The sequence below is a fragment of the Ambystoma mexicanum genome, chromosome 11 (assembly GCF_040938575.1).
Source record: "Ambystoma mexicanum isolate Mex_15411 chromosome 11, UKY_AmexF1_1, whole genome shotgun sequence".
Lineage (NCBI taxonomy): Eukaryota > Metazoa > Chordata > Amphibia > Caudata > Ambystomatidae > Ambystoma > Ambystoma mexicanum.
The window spans coordinates 762,674,081-762,691,537 of NC_090934.1; positions in this window are offsets into that span (position 1 = coordinate 762,674,081).

Sequence of the window (17,457 nt, forward strand, 5' to 3'; positions counted from 1 at the left end):
CAAGAAACCAGGACCAGGCAATACCAAATACAAGGAGACAAATTCAAGTTAAAAAATAAATGATGAGATATTAAAAGATGCAACAGCAAATAAAATGTAGGAACCTAAATAAAAGTAAGCATGGAGTTTTAGAATAAAGCAGCCAGCTGCATCCCTTCCTTGTGTAGTGCAGACATGTACTGGCAAAACACATACAGTGCCAAAGGGGATATGACATCGAAAGGCCCTAAATGAGGACTAGGGCCTGCAACCCAAAGGAAGGAAGCAGAGCAACATACTGCAGAGTAATAAAAACAGGTTGGAAGGGAGGAGTCCAGGCATACTGCAGTGTACAAGGAAAGCAAATTATGATAAACAGGACCAGGCATTCCCATATACAAGGAAAGAAATACAATTTTTAAAAAAAAGTAATGGTGAGAAAATGAATAATCAGCCAAACGATCAAATGAATAAGGAAAACTAAACTAAACAGGACAATAAAGCAGCTGGGTGCAGAGTTCCATTATGCACGATAAAGTAACAAAATGGAGAAATCAGAGCCCAGACAAACTCCAAGTACAAGGAAAGAAACAGGGTGAAAATGGACTAGGAAATCCCTAATAAAGGCACGTAGAGGCATTAAAGGCGGGGAATAGTATCCTCATTGTGGAAAAACTTAAAAAGGCAAACTAGAAAGAAAAGCTGTTAGTTGTCTAAGGATCTACAGCCAAACAGGGCTATTCTGGGCAGAAACCGGTTTGCAGGTTTAACACTTTGAAGTTCGGATTTCCTCTTTGTGACATGATGCCATGGGATAGTGCTTAATGCCCATCTGAATAGTACAAAATATTCCGATCACTGATACTACACTTTGCCTTAAAATCAGCACTTTTACAGTATAGAATCTAAGGCCTTAAAAGAAGATTATCCTGGGCCACAATATAATGAATTGCCTTTAAATGAATGGTCTGTTAACGTTAAATATGCAAGCCTTTCTCGTCAATGAGATAAATGCATGCTTTCTTGCAGAGCTGGCATTTAAACACGCACCTTTATGGGCTATTTGAGTTAATTGGAATATCCTACACGTTTTAGAAAAGTATTCCCTTGGGCATTGTAACTTTGCCTCTGTGAGAATTTTGCTATCGTCATGATTTGCTGTAACTGAAATCTGCTATTTAAATTGGTTCTTACTCCTTGTCCTTCATAATCAACCGAAATATTTCAGTTGTAGACTGCCAGCAAAGTTGAAAGCGGAGAACATGATGTGTTGCTATTAGTTGGGATTGTGCATTCTTGCTGAACCTGGTTTCATACATTATACTTCGGGACTCATGAAAATGTGTTTCTACACAGATTGTAGGGACGTCCAATGACCACATCCATATATTAACACAGCCTAAACTGGGGATTAGGATTAAGGTTAAGACAGCTTTGACACCTGTGCTGCTGTGGCTGAGGGTAGGGGCCAGTGTTGCCAGGTCGGAAGGAAAAAATAAGATGAATGTCCTTCCAAAACAAGCCCAAAACAAGCTGACTCACATCCAAATAAGCTGAAAAAACAAGCGCGCACCTAAAAAGTTGTGGAAAGGTCTCAAAAGTAAGAAACATAACACAACAAGAAAAACATACATAGACAGAACACTACATAGTGTGTTAGAACAATATTTTATTGCATGGTGACTAGAAGTCCCAGATTGCAAAATAATACGGCCCTGAAATACATTTTTTTGTATTTATTGTTTTATATAGCGCCTTAATCCAAGGCACTATTTAATATTGTAACATGGCCAATTGGAAGCTGTAAAGAAACATGGCCTTCCTGAATTCATATCTCTGAGAAAATGTTGTATATAGATTCCAATAATCCTCTAACTCAGTCTTGCAAAAAAAGTTTTCAAAAAATAAATAAATAAATGATTTTAGTGGCTAATGCGTCAGCACTAGGGATATCACCAAGATAATATTGCTATAGAGTGACACTTGCTAAACTAAAACAATCCCCTTCTTTACATGTCAGTGTGTCTGTCTGCATGACAAAACTTTTAAAGTGCGCTTTCTTTTTACATATGTTTAGGCATTTGGCATTGGTGGGCCACCTGGTGGGCAAGTAATGATCCCATCAGTGCCAAACACCTATGCATATGCAAAATACAGGGCGCACCCGAGAGCAAGACAAAGCAGCAATTGCCGTCAAGTGCTGCCAGCAGCCCAGTGCAGGACGCTCTGTGCGACGTGTAATGGGCTTAACTACAATATAAACAAGCCCAATTACACGCGCACAGAAGGTCCAACAAGCGGACAAAAACCACGACAAGCGACCTCTAAATATTATAAGCGACTTTGGACAAAAACAAGCCCAAAGTCGCTTATAATAAGCGGACCTGGCAACACTGGCTACTAGCGGCCTCTATTATATGTGCTGTTATTAAAACCTACTTGGCAAAAGCAGGAACTTGAAACTAAGAGCTGAATCAGATACCTTGGTTGTAGGCAGAGTTTTGTCACTTGGGCATGGGAGAAACCCAAGGTGATTTGAGAAAATTGTATGGAGGTTTAAAGTCCTTAAATCTAGAGGGAGTCTGTCCGAATACCTTATAATAAAGTTGTGGTGATATAGAGAAATGCACCTGAATAGTACAGTTCTCTCCAGGCATGATAGCAGTAATTTTAAATTGCATCTAGGTCTTTTGGCTTGGAGGCAACTGGCTATATAGCCCTTAGTGGGTGCAGCTGCTATTCCAATTCTCATCTGTTTTACTGTGGGCCAGGAGCACTAAAAGCCTGTAGTGGCCGTTGCTATGGCAATCCTGAAAATTAGTACTAGGGATAGTGCTAAGGCAGAAGCCCCCTTAAAGCAGGATACAGTTATAACCAAATGCCTATTGATTGATTCTTCCTCAATTTATTTCAATTTTAAACATTTTAAGGCAGGCAGTTCTAGTATGGACCTTATTTTAAAAGTGTAATGTTGTACATCCTATCCCCTTTCCCACCCCACTGTGCAGGAACTCCCATATGTATGGAGGAAAGGGCACATTGGACTAGGAATACAGTTGTCACTACAGTGAGTAGCCTTTCCTTTTCTAATCAATGTGTGTAGTTTTGAAATGTATTATGAATGTTATGGTTATTAGTAAATGTATTCATTTGTGAAATAGTAAATGCTGCACAATTCAACTTACTTTGGTCAGCTGGTGGTAGTTCGGGAGAGTCTAGATTCGATGTCTGTTGTGGGCAGATAGGACTGACCTGAAATATGTTACATTCATAATTATTATTATAATTAGTTATTTATAAAACACTTAATACCGGAGAGGTTTCTAAGCACGGACCAGGGATTCTAACCTGTGTTTCTTTGTATCATCTTGCTTCCAAGACGAGCGCATTGCCACTGAGCTATACTACCCGTGCCACACTATATAACAAATAATAAAGATCTGAATAGACACCATTCAGCATTGGGTATCTGTTTTGTATACTTTGTTTCCTACAGTTGAGCCTATCAATGCCCATAATACTTTCATTGTCAGAACCTACAGGATATTGTGACAAACCTGAACATGTTTGCAGCATAAAATAGGGTTTACAGCACAAAATCAGATTATTTGCAGCATTTTTGTAACACTTTGTTGAATGGCAGATGTGAGAGCCAGGGTGTCATAGAACTAGGGTGAGAGAATGAATTACTAAGACAGAAAGGGATCCAAGTTCTCATTATTTACAGTTTTGTATATTGTCTCACCTAGGAATTTAATAGAAAGAGTCTCAGATGTCCCAGGCTTGGCAGAACAGTGTTTTGCTTTACAGTTTTGTTTGATGTGCATGACTGCTTTATATTATTAACTTTATTTTTCGAAGTTACTTCTAAGTGAGTAGCCTTTTCTTTCTGCTATGTGACAAATAATTTAGATTCTGAATAGACACCATTCAGCATTGGGTATCTGTTTTGCATAGAGTGTTTCTTATTGGTGCGCCCCTTAATGCCCATACTACTTTAATTGTCAGAACCTCTGGGATATTGTAACATCAAACTGAACATTTTGCAGCATAAAAAAGCAAATTTTACAGCACTAAAATAGCTGTTTTGCAGTATTTTTGTAACACTTTGTTGAATGGCAGCTGTGATTGAGATCCAGGGTGTCATAGAGCAAGGGTTAGAGAAAGAGTGAGTCCAAGGCTGTAAGGGATCCAAGTTCTCAGTATTTACGCTTTTGTATGTTGTCTTTGCTAGGAATTTAATAGAAAGAGTCTAAGGTGTCCCAGGATTGGCAGGACAGTGTTTTGCTTTACTATTTTGTTTGATGTGCATGACCGCTTTATATTAACTTTGGTTTTCGGTGTCACTTCTACTGGTGTCAACATTCACAAATAATTTTGTGGTCTTGTGCAGAAGGGATGTAACAAAATAGTTTGGGCTGCACTGCCTCTTTTGGGGTGGGACCAAGCCTGGTTTACACATAGTATATCCCCTTTCTGTGGCTTGGCAGGCGAAAAACAAAGTTTTTGAGGGCTGCCCTGAGCGATGCCAGAGTTTCAGATAATTCAAACCCTTCCAGTCATCAAGTATTTGCTTGCTTTAGTCACCCCAAGTGGGACGAGAATGCCTAGACGTGGTTCCTTTGCATGCAGGGCCAAGAGAACCAAGCTACACCCCAGTGATGACGCTGAATGAGGCCGATACATATTTGGGGTTACTTGTGGTCTTGTGCAGAAGGGATGTGACCTAGCGGTTCAGGCTGGACTACCCTTTTTGGGGTGGGACCAGGCAAGCTTTGCATATGCTCTTTCCAATGTCTGTAATGATTTAGAAGGCAAAGAACAATGGTTTGGAGGGTTGCCCAGGGCGATGCCAGAGGTTCAGATTCATTCAAAACCTTCCAGCCATCAACTCTTTTCTTTTCTTTAGTTAATATTCCCCTTCAATATTCTCTAATCTCCCTCCCCAAACGATTCACAATCCCAACACTCCCCACACACTCACTAATTCTCCATCAAACCTCACTCTCAAACCTTTCACTTTGAAAGTCATGCACACTCACTAGCACTGCCACACTGACAAGTTGCATCACGCGCTCTGCAGCACTGCCATACTACCAACCAGGCTCCCAATTCACACCTTGCACTCTCCTGTTCCTCTTGCAGTCTTCAGCCCTTCATTCTTTATCAGTATTTCCTTGTCCATTTCTTTTTTAACCCAATGTCTCAATCCTTCATTGTCTGATGTAATTTCTGCCAATATGCTGCACTCTCCCTCTTTTCGCCAGTTGCTCCCTCTCTTTTGCCACCAGTCGCACCTATTTCCTTGCAATTTGCACCCCCTATTTCCTCAAGTTTCACTCCTATTCCCACAGTCTTTCCCTCTTCCTACATCTGCTCACTTATGTGATTGACAACTTCCAATGGCTTAACTTTGGGTGTGTCCCATTATGGGGATCTTGCATGGGGTAGACTTGTTCAAATGGGTTATCCCCAATTTGAGTACATATGGAGCACCCACTGGCTGCAGATAACAACAGTAATCCCGCCAACTTTGCAGGAAGAGATGGGGGATTTCAGTCTGTCAGGGTTTGCTTTCTAGAAGAGTTTTATAAGAGCTCACCTTACAAGGCCTGTTATGCGCCCAAGTGCTGAAGGGATTTGAGTTGAGCCTCTTTATTTTTCGAGATTACTTCTAAGTGAGTAGTCTTTGCTTTCTGCTATGTGACAAATAATATAGATTCTGAATAGACACCATTCAGCATTGGGTATCTGTTTTGCATACTTTGCTTACTACAGTTGAACCTCTGAATACCCATACTACTTTCATTGTCAGAACCTCCGGGATATTGCAACATCAAACTGAACATTTTGCAGCAAAAAAAAAGCAAATCCTACAGCACAAAAATAGCTGTTTTGCAGTATTTTTGTAGCACTTTGTTGAATGGCAGCTGTGAGAGAGATCTAGAGTGTCATAGAGCAAGAGTGTGTCCAAGGCTGCAAGGGAACCAAGTTCTCAGTATTTACACTTTTGTATGTTGTCTTTGCTAGGAATTTAATAGAAAGAGTCTAAGGTGTCCCAGGCTTGGCTGAACAGTGTTTTGCTTTACTGTTTTGTTTGATGTGCATGACCGCTTTATATTAACTTTATTTTTCGGTGTCACTTGTCTTGTGCAGAAGGGATGTAACCAAATAGTTTGGGCTGGACTGCTCTTAGGTGTCCCCATCCACCAGCCTGCACTGTGTCCGCTTCAGCAGATGATGAGTTAAAGAGAGATTGCCCTCCAGGGTGTTTTCTTGTGCTCTCCCTTCGAGAAGAAAAACAGAATGGTAGTAGTGCAGGCCCAGCGGAGACCTCATGACCCTGGGGAACACCTGAGGAGGTGAACTGATTAATCCCTTTTCCACGTCTGCTGCTTTTTAGAGCCAGGTCGACCTTTCTGCATCAGCTTTGCTGTGCCCAGCTTTGTGCCTGCTTTTTTCCCCCCATGGCCTTCAACCCTGCATCCCTATGGAATAATTCAATTTGAGAATGAAGGCTGTTCATCTACTTCTTGTGTCTCCCGCTTGCTGGTAATTTTGCACTTCGTAGCTTTCCCACTCATGCCTTTTCGCAGGAAAGGTAAAAGAAATATCCGCTGCACCCCAAGCATGATCTTAAGTGTGCTTGGTATCCTGTTTCGCCACCACGTTCAAAAACTATAAAATACAAGGGAAAGTTTCCCCCGGGTATTGATTTTCACACATGTGGTCTAGAAAGCGTGGGTAGCATGAAGCAAATCTTATATGTGAAATGAAAATGCAAAGGGCAAGGGTGATTAATGTGGAACTGTATTGGGATGCAAGGTGCAACATTTGAAGTTGCAAGCTACTAGCCACCCATAAAAAATCACTAGCCACCTCAAAACTACACACAATTACAGCACAGTTGTTACTTACTAGCCAACAGTCAACTATCACTAGCCAATGGCTTGTGAGAGTTGCACTTTTGAGCCTTGGTGATGGGGTTTTCTGTAAATGTACCCTCAGTGTTCTAACAAATACATTATTTCTGTTTTAATATTAAGAGCATTAGTCCCTGAGAACGAAAAACATGCTAACAAAGCCTCCATTTTAAAAATGACTACTTAATCAAATGGCTTGACCTTCGACGTGTCCCATCATGGGAACCTTAAATGAGGTAAACGTGTCCAAATGGTCTGTCAACCCTAAGAGGTCAGTAACTATGGTGCAACCCCCTGGCTGCAGATAAAAACGTAAGCTTGTCAATGTAAGGGGATAACTAAAGGGAATTCAGTCTGTCATAGGTCTGCTCTCCCATAAGAATCCTGTACAGCGCCTGCAATTGCCTTTTCTGCACTTTAAATCCATATTCTGCCCCTCCAGATTGCTGAAGGGATTGGAGGTGCCTCTGTTTTGCACCATCCCACCAGATGCAGCATGCACTGCATCTTTTCCAGGTGAAGGTCAAGAGCCAGATTGACCTCCAAAGAGTTTCTCATGCTTTGCACGCCAGCACACCAGATTTTAAAAAACAAGGCGTTAGCTCAAATCCAACGGCAACACAAAGCTGAGGGGAATTCAAGGTCTGCTCTCAATAGGAATCTTATCAGGTCATTAGATGGCCTTTTCTGGACTTTAAATCCACATTTTGCCCCTCAATTATGTGAAATAAATATATAGGGCAATGGTGCTACATGTGTCACTGTGTGAGAGTGGGTTTTCTGTAAATGTACCCACACAGTCTTCTAACTGTAATACATTATCTGTGTTTTAATGTAAGCATTTACCAAGCCACCGTTTTAATAATGGCTACCTTGTGCAATTGACCACTTCCCCAAATGGCTTGACTTTGGATGTGTCATGTAACGGGGACCTTATGAGGTTCAAGTGGGCTGTCACTCCTTTGGGCACAGTGCAGCTTACAACATGGCCTGTTCTGGTCCCTAAAGCCCACATTTAGCACTTGTGGGAGCAGAAGAGAGTGTAGTTGCCCCTTTGGTAGCCTGCCCCAATCAGAGAGAAGCCTACACAGTGTATTTTCCAGGGGATGAAGATGACAAGAGCGAGATTGCCCTACAAGGTGTTTTGCATGCTCCTTGACAGTAGTTTAAAAAAAAAAACAAGACGGTAGCTCGAGTCCATAGCTACTATGGAGCTTGTGATCCTGGTGAAAACCTGGAAGTGAGTTAATTCACCCATTTGCCCCATCTGCTGCTTTTTAGTAAGAGGTCACTCTTTGTACATCAGCGTTTACATGCCCACCTTTTGCTTCATTTCCCCCATGGCGTCCAGCCCTGCATCAGTTTGAAATAAATAAGTAAATCCAGGAATGAAGCCTGGTTGTCTCCTTTAATTTCCCGAATTCTGTTGATTCTGGTCCTCGCAACCTTCCCAGCAATACTCTTTCAGGACTAATATAAAAGAAAGATCCACTAATCCCTCTTCCCCATCTTGAGTCTGCGTGGTGTCCTGTTTTGCTGCAAGACAGACATGTGCGTAGCCATCACAAAGAATAATACAAACTACGAGGAAAGGTCTCCCACATGCTATTGATTTCTATGCATATGGTCTTGAAAGCGTGGGAAGCATATGGAAGTAAACCTTCATATGTAAAATGTAGAGGGCAATGGTGCTCAGTGTGGAACTGTATTGGGATGCTACATTTGAAATTGCAACATTCTAGCCAGCCATAAAAAATCACTCTCCACCTCAATTCTGCACATAAACACGGTATACACACGGTACACTTTTCTTACTCGCCAAGACTCAATAATCACTAGCCAATGGTTTGTGGCAGTTGCAAAAATTGAGCCCTGAGGATGGGTTTTCTTGAAATGTACCCTCACAGTGTTCTAACTGAAATACATTACCTTTGTTTTAATGTAAGATCATTAATCCCTGAGAAAGAACAACATGTAAACAAAGCGGCCATTTTTAAAATGACTCACTTACATGAATGACAACTTCACCAAATGGCTTGAGTTTGACTGTGTCCCATCATGAGGACCTTTGAGGCAAAATTGTCTGAATGGTCTAACAACCCTATGGGGCCAGTATATATGGTGCAACACACTGGCTGTAGATTAAAACAAATAACCTGGACAATGTAAGGAGTGAGCCAAGTGGAATTCAGTCTGTCAAGTTCTGCTTTCCATAGGAATCCTGTACAACACGTAAGAATGCCTTTTTCTGGACTTTAAACCCATGTTTTGCCCCTCAGAGTGCTGAAGGGATTGGAGTTGCCTCTCGTGTTCCCCCGTGCGCCAGGAAGCAACATGCACTGTGCCCTCTCCAGGTGAAGGATGAGAGCTAGATTGCCCTCCACAGGGTTTCTTGTGCTTTGCCTGCCAGCAGACCAGATTTGAAAAAACAAGATGTTTGCCCAAATACAGAGCTACCCATGGACCTCAAAGACCCTGCTGAAAACCCAGGCACATGAGCTGTTTTACCCATTTGCCCGATGCCTCTGGCCCAGCACTAGATTGGGATAAACAGATAAATCCTAGATGGATTGAAGACTGGTCATCCCCTTGTCTCTCGTGCTTTCGGTGGTGTCTGTTTCGTGCAGCCTTCACATCCATGCTACTTCATGGGTAAGATGAAGGAAGTACCGGCTGTGCCCCAGGCCTCCGTATTAAGTCTGCGAGTTATCCTGTTGTGCTGCAAGCCCTGTGTCTCAGCAGCGCTTTAGAAAAAATATCAGGGAAAGACGTCAGAGCTATTTGCTTCCATGCACATGGTCTAGGAATCGCAGAAGTGGTGGGTGGAAAAGTAAACATAAAGGGCAATGGTGCTAAATGTGGCACAGTATTAGAGTGGGTGGTGTACCCTCACTGTTCTGACTGTAATGCATTCCCTGTGTTTAAATGTAAGAATGTAAACACATCCACCATTTTAATAATGGCCCTTTACCGATTTGACCATTTCATCAAATGGCTTCACTTTAGATGTGTCCCATCCAGGGGGGACCCTATGAGGGTCAAATGAGCTGGCATCCCTCAGGGGACAGTGCATATGGTGCAGCCCACTGGGGGCAGATAATAACGTTAGCCTGTCAAATGTGAGAGGGGAGCTGATAGGATATCAGTCCGTCAAAGTCTGCTGTCCTTAGGAGTCCTGTTCAGCTTACAACCAGGACTGTTCTGGTCCCTGAAACTCAAATGATTCCCTTCCAGGTGCTGAAGAGATTGTAGTTGCCGCTCCCCTAGCCCCCCCCCCAACCCCGACCAGTGAAAAACCTACACAGTGTCTTGTCCAAGGGCGGAAGATGACAAGAGAGATATTGCCCTCCAAGGTGTTTCCTGTGCCCTTCCTGCTAACAGCCTGGATTAAAAAAAAACAGGATGGTAGCCTGAGGCGAGGGCTAGGACGGACCTTGTAATCCTGAGCAGGTCACTTCATTCACCCCTTTGCCACGTCTGCTGCTTGTTAGTGATATGTCGATCTTTCTGCATCAGCGTTTACATGCCCAGCTTGTGCCTCTTTTCCCCCATGGCCTCTAGCCCTGCACCAGTTTGAAATAAATAAGTAAATCCGAGAATGAAACCTAGTCATCTCCTTTTTCCGTCTCCCGATTGCTGTTATTGCAGTTGATTCTGGGCTGCGCAGTCTTCCCAGCAATGCTCTTTCACGGGTTATGCAAAAGGAAGACCCACTAAATCCTAAACGTTAGTCTGCATGGTGTCCTGTTTTGCTGCAAGACCTTTGCATAGCCATCTAAAAAAAAATACAAAATACTAGGGAAAGTCTTCCCCAGGCTATTGATGTCAATGCAAATGGTCTAGAATGCGCAGCGAGCCTGAGGAAGTACACCTTTCCATGTCAAATTAAAATGTAAAGGGTGCCTAATGGGAAAATGCATTGGAATGCAGGATGCACAATTTTAAATTGCAAGATAAGTCAGCCACACAAAGTCACTTGCCACCTCAATTCTACACATACAGCACACTTTTCTTACATGCCAAGAGTCAATAATCACTAGCCAATGGTTTGTGGATAGTGCAACATTGGAGCCCTGTGAATGAAATTTCTGGAAATGTACCTTCACAGTGTTCCCTCTGCAATGCATTACCTCTGTATTTTCTTACTCTCCAAGGGTAAATTGTCACTAGCCAATGGCTTGTGGCAAGTGAACATTTTGAGCACTGAAAGGCGTTTCTGTAAGTACCCTAACAGTGTTCTAACTGTAATACATTACCTTTGTTTTAAATTAAAAGCATTGGTTACTGAGAAAGAACATTTAAACTAAGCCACCATTTTAAAAATGACTCACATGATTGACAACTTCACCAAATTGCTTGACCTTTGATGTGTCTCATCAAGGGGACTTAACATGGTTTAAATGTGTCCAAATGGTCTGTCAACCCTCAGGGATTGGTATATATGGTGCAGCCTACTGGCTGCAGATGAACACATAAAGCTTGCCAACAGTGAGGGGAGAAATGAAGGGAATTCAAGTATGTCAAGGTGTGCTGCCCATAGAAATCCTGTACCACTCGCAACATGGCCTATTCTGGACTTGATTGGACTGGAAGGGATTGGCTGTGCCTCGGTTTTGCACCTCTCCACCAGCAAGCAGCATGCAATGCATCCCGACTAGATGATGAAGTACGAGTGCCAGATTCCCCTCCAAGTAGTTTTGTGTGCTTTGCCTGCCAGTGCACCAACTTTGAAAAAACAAAATGTTAGCCAAATCCAGGACCACCACAGACATTACGCCCTTGGTGAAAACCCAGTCACGTGAGTTCTTTCACCATTTTGCCCCATCCAACACGTCTTAGTGCTATTTTGGTCTTCCTCCATCAGCGTTCTCGGTGGCGACATAGAAGTGCACACCTGGTGTCTAGGTTCCCACATTGCGATAAACAAGTAAATCCAGTATTGAAGCCTGGTCATCTCTGTACCTCCTGCTTACTGTTCTGTTCCCTCTGATCCTACACCCTTTTGCATCAAAGCTCCTTCACAGGTAAGATGAAAGTAGTACCAGCTGTGCCTCATGCCTCTATCTTAAGTCTGTGCGGTGTCCTAATGTGCTGCGAGCTCACCAGAAAATGGCATGGAATACCTTCCAAGCTATTGGCTTTCCCACAAATGGTCGGGAATGCCCAGGGAGCGCGTAAAAGTAATCAAATATGTGAAATGATGTGAAATGAAAACATAAAGGGCAATGGTACTTGTGGAACTGCGTTGGGCGCATTTTCTGCAAATGTGCCCTCACAGTGTTCTAATACATTGCCTGTATTTGAATGCATTTTAATGCAAACATTTTGTTTCCTCATCCAATGTACCAATTCACCAAATGGCTTCACTTCAGATGGCTTTGGATGAGTGGGTGTGGGTGGGCCTTATGAGGTTCGAAATGGGCTGCAACCCCTCCAACGACAGCACATATGGTGCAGCTCACTGGCTGTACATAAACTTTAGCCTTGCAAATTTGAGCGGGGAGCTGGGGGGATTTCAATCTGTCAAAGTCTGCTGTCCATAGGAGGCCTCTTTGCTGACATGAAGGCCTGCTGTGGTCCCTATACCCATAATGTACTCTTCTCAGTGCTTATGAGATTGGAGCTCCCCCTCTGGTAGCTCACTTCATCAGGGAGAAGCCTTCACAGAGTCCTCTGCAGGGGATAAGAGTATAAAAAGGTGGTTGACTGCCAAAGTGCTTCCTGTGCTCTCCCAGTCAGCACTCTGTGTCACAAAATATACAGGGTGTTAGCCGAGTCCAGGGCCACCATAGACGCTATGTTGCAGGTGAAAACCTGGGCAGTTAAGTTGAATCACCCTTTTGCCCCATCTGCTTCTTCCTAGTGCCACGTCAATCTTTTTGAATCAGCGTTCCTGCGGCTACACAGTACTTTCCACCTTGTGCCTAGGTTCCCAATTTGCCTCTGGCCCAGGACCAGGTTGGGATAAATGAGTAAATCCAGGATTGAAGCCCGGTCATCTCCTTATTGCCCCCTCTGCTTGCTGTGTCTCTGGTCCATAAAGCCTTCACATCCATTCTCCTTCATTGGTAAGATGAAAGAACTAACTCTGTCCCAGGCCTCCATCTTAGATTTGGTCCATCAAAGTCTGATGCCCATTGGAGTCCTGCTCAATTTACAAGGCCTGTGAAAAGATTGTAGTTGCCCCTCTGGTAGCTCACTTCATCATTTCCAGGAATGAAGCGGACATCAGAGAGATTGTCATCCGAGTGGCTTCCAATGCTGTCCGTGCCAGCATTATGGTTTTTATTTTAAACAGGATGTTAGGCTAAGGACCTTGTGATCCTGGTGAAAACCCAGGTAGGTAAGTTGATTCACCCCTTTTCCCTGTGTGCTGCTTCTTAGAGCCAGGTTGCTCTTTCTGCATCAGTGCTTCCATGCCCACCGTGTGCTTGGTTTCCCCCGTGGCCCCCAGCCCTACACCAGTTTGTAATAAAGAAATCAGAGAATGAAGCCGATCATAATCTTTTGTCTCCAGCTTGTTCTTGATTCTGGTCCATGTAGCATTCCCAGCCATGCTCTTTCAGGGGTAGTGTAAAAGAAAACAGTGTCCTAGGGTCATCCAGACGTGGACCCCTTGCTCACTGTGCTCAGAGAGGCACAGCTCCACCTCACTGATGATGCCCAACAAAGCTGAAACACGTGTATGGGTTTGCTGTTGGTACTCTTGTTCAGAAGGGAATTGCCATAGCATTTCGGTGCTGGACTGCCCATGTGGGCGGGACAAAGACTGATATGCAAATGATATTTCCCATCTGTGAAAGGTACAGTGAGCTAAAATGTGGCTGCATACTCTAGAGTGGGGACCATCCCATTAAACATGCCATTTTTGCTGTGTTCGTGCTCATAGATGGGCACCCATGACTCATTTTTTCATTTCTTTCAAGGGCCGTAGGTTTAGTCACCCTAAGTGTCCTAGGGTCATTCAGATGTGGACCCCTTGCTCACTGTACTCAGATAGGTAGAGCTCCAACTCACTGATGATGCCCAACAAGGCTGAAACACGTGTATGGGTTGCTGTTGGCGCTCTTGTTCAGAAGGGAATTGCCCATGTGGGTGGGACAAAGACTGATATGCAAATGGATATTTCCCTGCTGCGAAAGGTACAGTGAGTTAAACTGTGGCTGTGAACTCTAGAGTGGGTACCATCCCATAGAACAGGCCATTTTTGCCATGTTCGTTCTCATAGAGGTTACGTCCATGACTCGCGTTTTTATTTTTTCAAGGGCCTTAGGTATAGTCACCCTACGTGTCCTAGGGTCATCCAGATGTGGACCCCTTGCTCACTGTGCTCAGAGAGGCACAGCTCCACCTCAATGATGATGCCTAACAAGGCTGAAACATGTGTATGGGGTTGCTGTTGGTACTCTTGTTCAGAAGGGAATTGCCATAGCATTTCGGTGCTGGACTGCCCATGTGGGCTGGACAAAGACTGATATGCAAATGAATATTTCCCATGTGTGAAAGGTACAGTGAGCTCAAATGTGGCTGCAGACTCTAGAGTGGGTACCATCCCATAGAACAGGCCATTTTTACTGTGTTCGTTCTCATAGAGGGGCGCCCATGACACATTTTTTCAAAGAAATACCTGCTGCTGTTTTTCTGCAAGCCCTTTGCGTAGCCACCCCATAGAAAAAAAATACAAAATGCCAGTGAAAGTCTTCCAAGCTATTTATTTCCACACATATAGTCTAGAAAGCAGTGGAAGGATGTCGAAGTAAATGCTTGTTATTTTGCGTTGCTATGCTATGTTGATTTATACCAGGCACCACTGCCATTTCTATGGCCTTAAGGGGCTCTTATGGATCTGAAACGATTAGTCAGGTGATTTGGTATGTGGAGAAAGAGGGAAAAGACAATCGTTGGGCTCGTCTGCTGATGTTTTTAGAACTATGAGCATCTGGCATCTGTGCGGGTGTGTTTTCTAGGTCTGTTTTGATGAATACTCCAGAGGCATATAGTCGGGAGACATCCAGTATATGACGTGTCAGGTGCTTGGGCTAATTGAGGGAGTTTGTGAATCGGTTTGAGAGATGTGGTTTTTATGGGTGTTTTAGTTGGGGGGATTTCCTCTAGCCGTCTGAGGCGTTTATAGTCAGTGTATGGTGAGTGAGGGTGACTGAATAGGAGATTGTTAGTAGGTTTTTGTGTATCCGGCACTGGTAACCACTGGGTACAGTGCAACTATGCACTTCCTCTTCATTGGGCACCCCTTCACACCGGCTTGAGGAGTGTGTAGTTGCAGAACCTGGTGTTAATTTCTTTTTGTTATTATTTAAAAGACAATAATACTAAACTCTAAGATACAAACTTAAATACATCATTAAAAACTAAATTCAAACAAACATATCCAAATAAAATTGTTTGACCCTGCCAGTGAGCTGTGCACAAATTATAACATTTATAGAGATAAAAAGTGTCAATCTCAATGCTCTCTCACTTAATACACATATGTCTTTTTTTTATCAATTATCATTTCGACCACATCATGTTTGTTTAGCATCGACACTCATTCCGTTTGTATAGTAAGCCATGGACTCGCCTTAGCCAGCGTAACTGACAGCCCTGTACAATCCAAACAGTGGCCCCAAAACCCAACCTCCTGAATCCGTTCTTTATTAAGCAGAGATTGCACTAAATGTAGTTGATAGACAATACTCAATTTAGTGCACTGTGTCAAAATATGTCTATTAGTTTCAAGACAATTCTTATTTTTACAGAGCTGACAGTAGCGATTGGATAGTTCTATATCATACCAAGGGCCAACCACCGCCAAAGTAGGCAGTCGGTTCATCCTCTAAGCAATATTATTCTTCTATAAACAGGAGTGGGAAATGGTCTAGTTAGTCAATTTTGCTGTAAAAATAAGATGTCTGAAGACGTTAGCAGTTCATGAGACCACTCTTGTGCAGTGTAGTGCTGATGTCCTCTAGGGATCCATGTAGATATCTTCAGCAGTCTAGGCCTCTTGGAAGGTAGCGTTGGTAGAAATCTTGACACCCATGTCCAATCAGATCCACTCCCCTGATCTTTCCTATTTCCCGCAATTGAGTTCACTGTCGATGTTACCAGGCTTCAATTTTTGATGGATATTAATCCAGAGGCCCAGATCCCATTTAGCCTCAGGATTAGCCCATACTTGTTCAAACTCATAGCCTAATTTTAAAACGCTAGAGACATGATCCTTTTTCAAGCTTACAATCACAGGTGACACACAGTGTCCATGTGGATCTATGTGATCACTGCGCCCCCGTAACTGCGACGGACGAAAATGCAGACACCAGTAACGACGCGGGGCAGTGATCATATGGATCACTGTGCCCACTTCCCCCGACCTACATTACCCCTCCCAACCCCCTCACTCCACTCACCTTTAGGGCGGCACATGCAGAAGTGTGCAGCCCGCCCTCTGCGATCCCTGCAGCGTCAGCTCTTCCCACTAACGTGGGTTAGAGCTGACGCTGCAGGGTGCTTTTTTTTCCCTTTTTTTTCTTACATGTTCCCCGCTTTTCGACCCCCGTTACTGCACTTAGGTAGAGCGAGGGACACCCCCGCAACCCCTGCTCTGCTTGGGCCCAGTAAATGTCACCCTCATTTTGTGCGCCTCCAAAGTCGCAGTGCCTGCTGAGGGGCACAAATGTATGTGTATGGGTTTTTCTGTGTTTGTTTGCTCATATGCATACAAGTAGGCCTAAGTAACTCAGCTTAACCTATTGTACCTATTGTGCCACCCTATCACAGCATGGAGACTGCAGAAACCACTGACAATATTTTAGTCCCCACACACAGGTGGACATTGCTTTACTTAGTCAGATGGGGCATTTCAATCACTGCAAGCAATAATTTGGCAGTGACTGCCAGGTAAACGCTTATACACATTGCAATTGGAAAAACGTTGAGTCTGCCTAAAACATTGGAAAATGCAGACCACTGTACATGTGAAAAATCTTTCTGTGCAGGGAAGATGTGAAAAAGTATATACTTTCCTTCTCAATCTGTGTGCCTTGGAATCTAACATTTTGGAATTTTTCTACTATAGCATTATTGTTTTTATGCTGGATTCCACTCAGTAGACACTACGCTTTTAAATGATTAGACACATTACACACTTCAAAACATTTGCTTGAAATTTTACTTCTCTGTGAGGGAAGCTGCCTCCCAGTATTTCATCATGTTTCTGTTTTTCGTTTCCAATTCATGGCCCTCTAGATACCTTTACTCAGTCTTGCCTTGTGTGACTGAATTCCTGGCATACTTTTTTCCTGCCGCCAATGGTGTTTAAAGAGGGAGAATCCCTTTCCTATTCCCCCCGTGTAAAAGTGATGTCCATGAGTGCTTTCATTTGTTTCCCATTTGTCTTGTGACCACCATAGAGGCCTCTGGGACATTGAAATCGTATGGAACTACCATTTTAGCAGAGTATTTTGTTAGTTCAATAAAAGTTATTAAAACTTGGATGGAGGACATTTAAAAGAAATGTTCATAAAAGTGTTTGCCAAGCAGGATGAATCAGTTA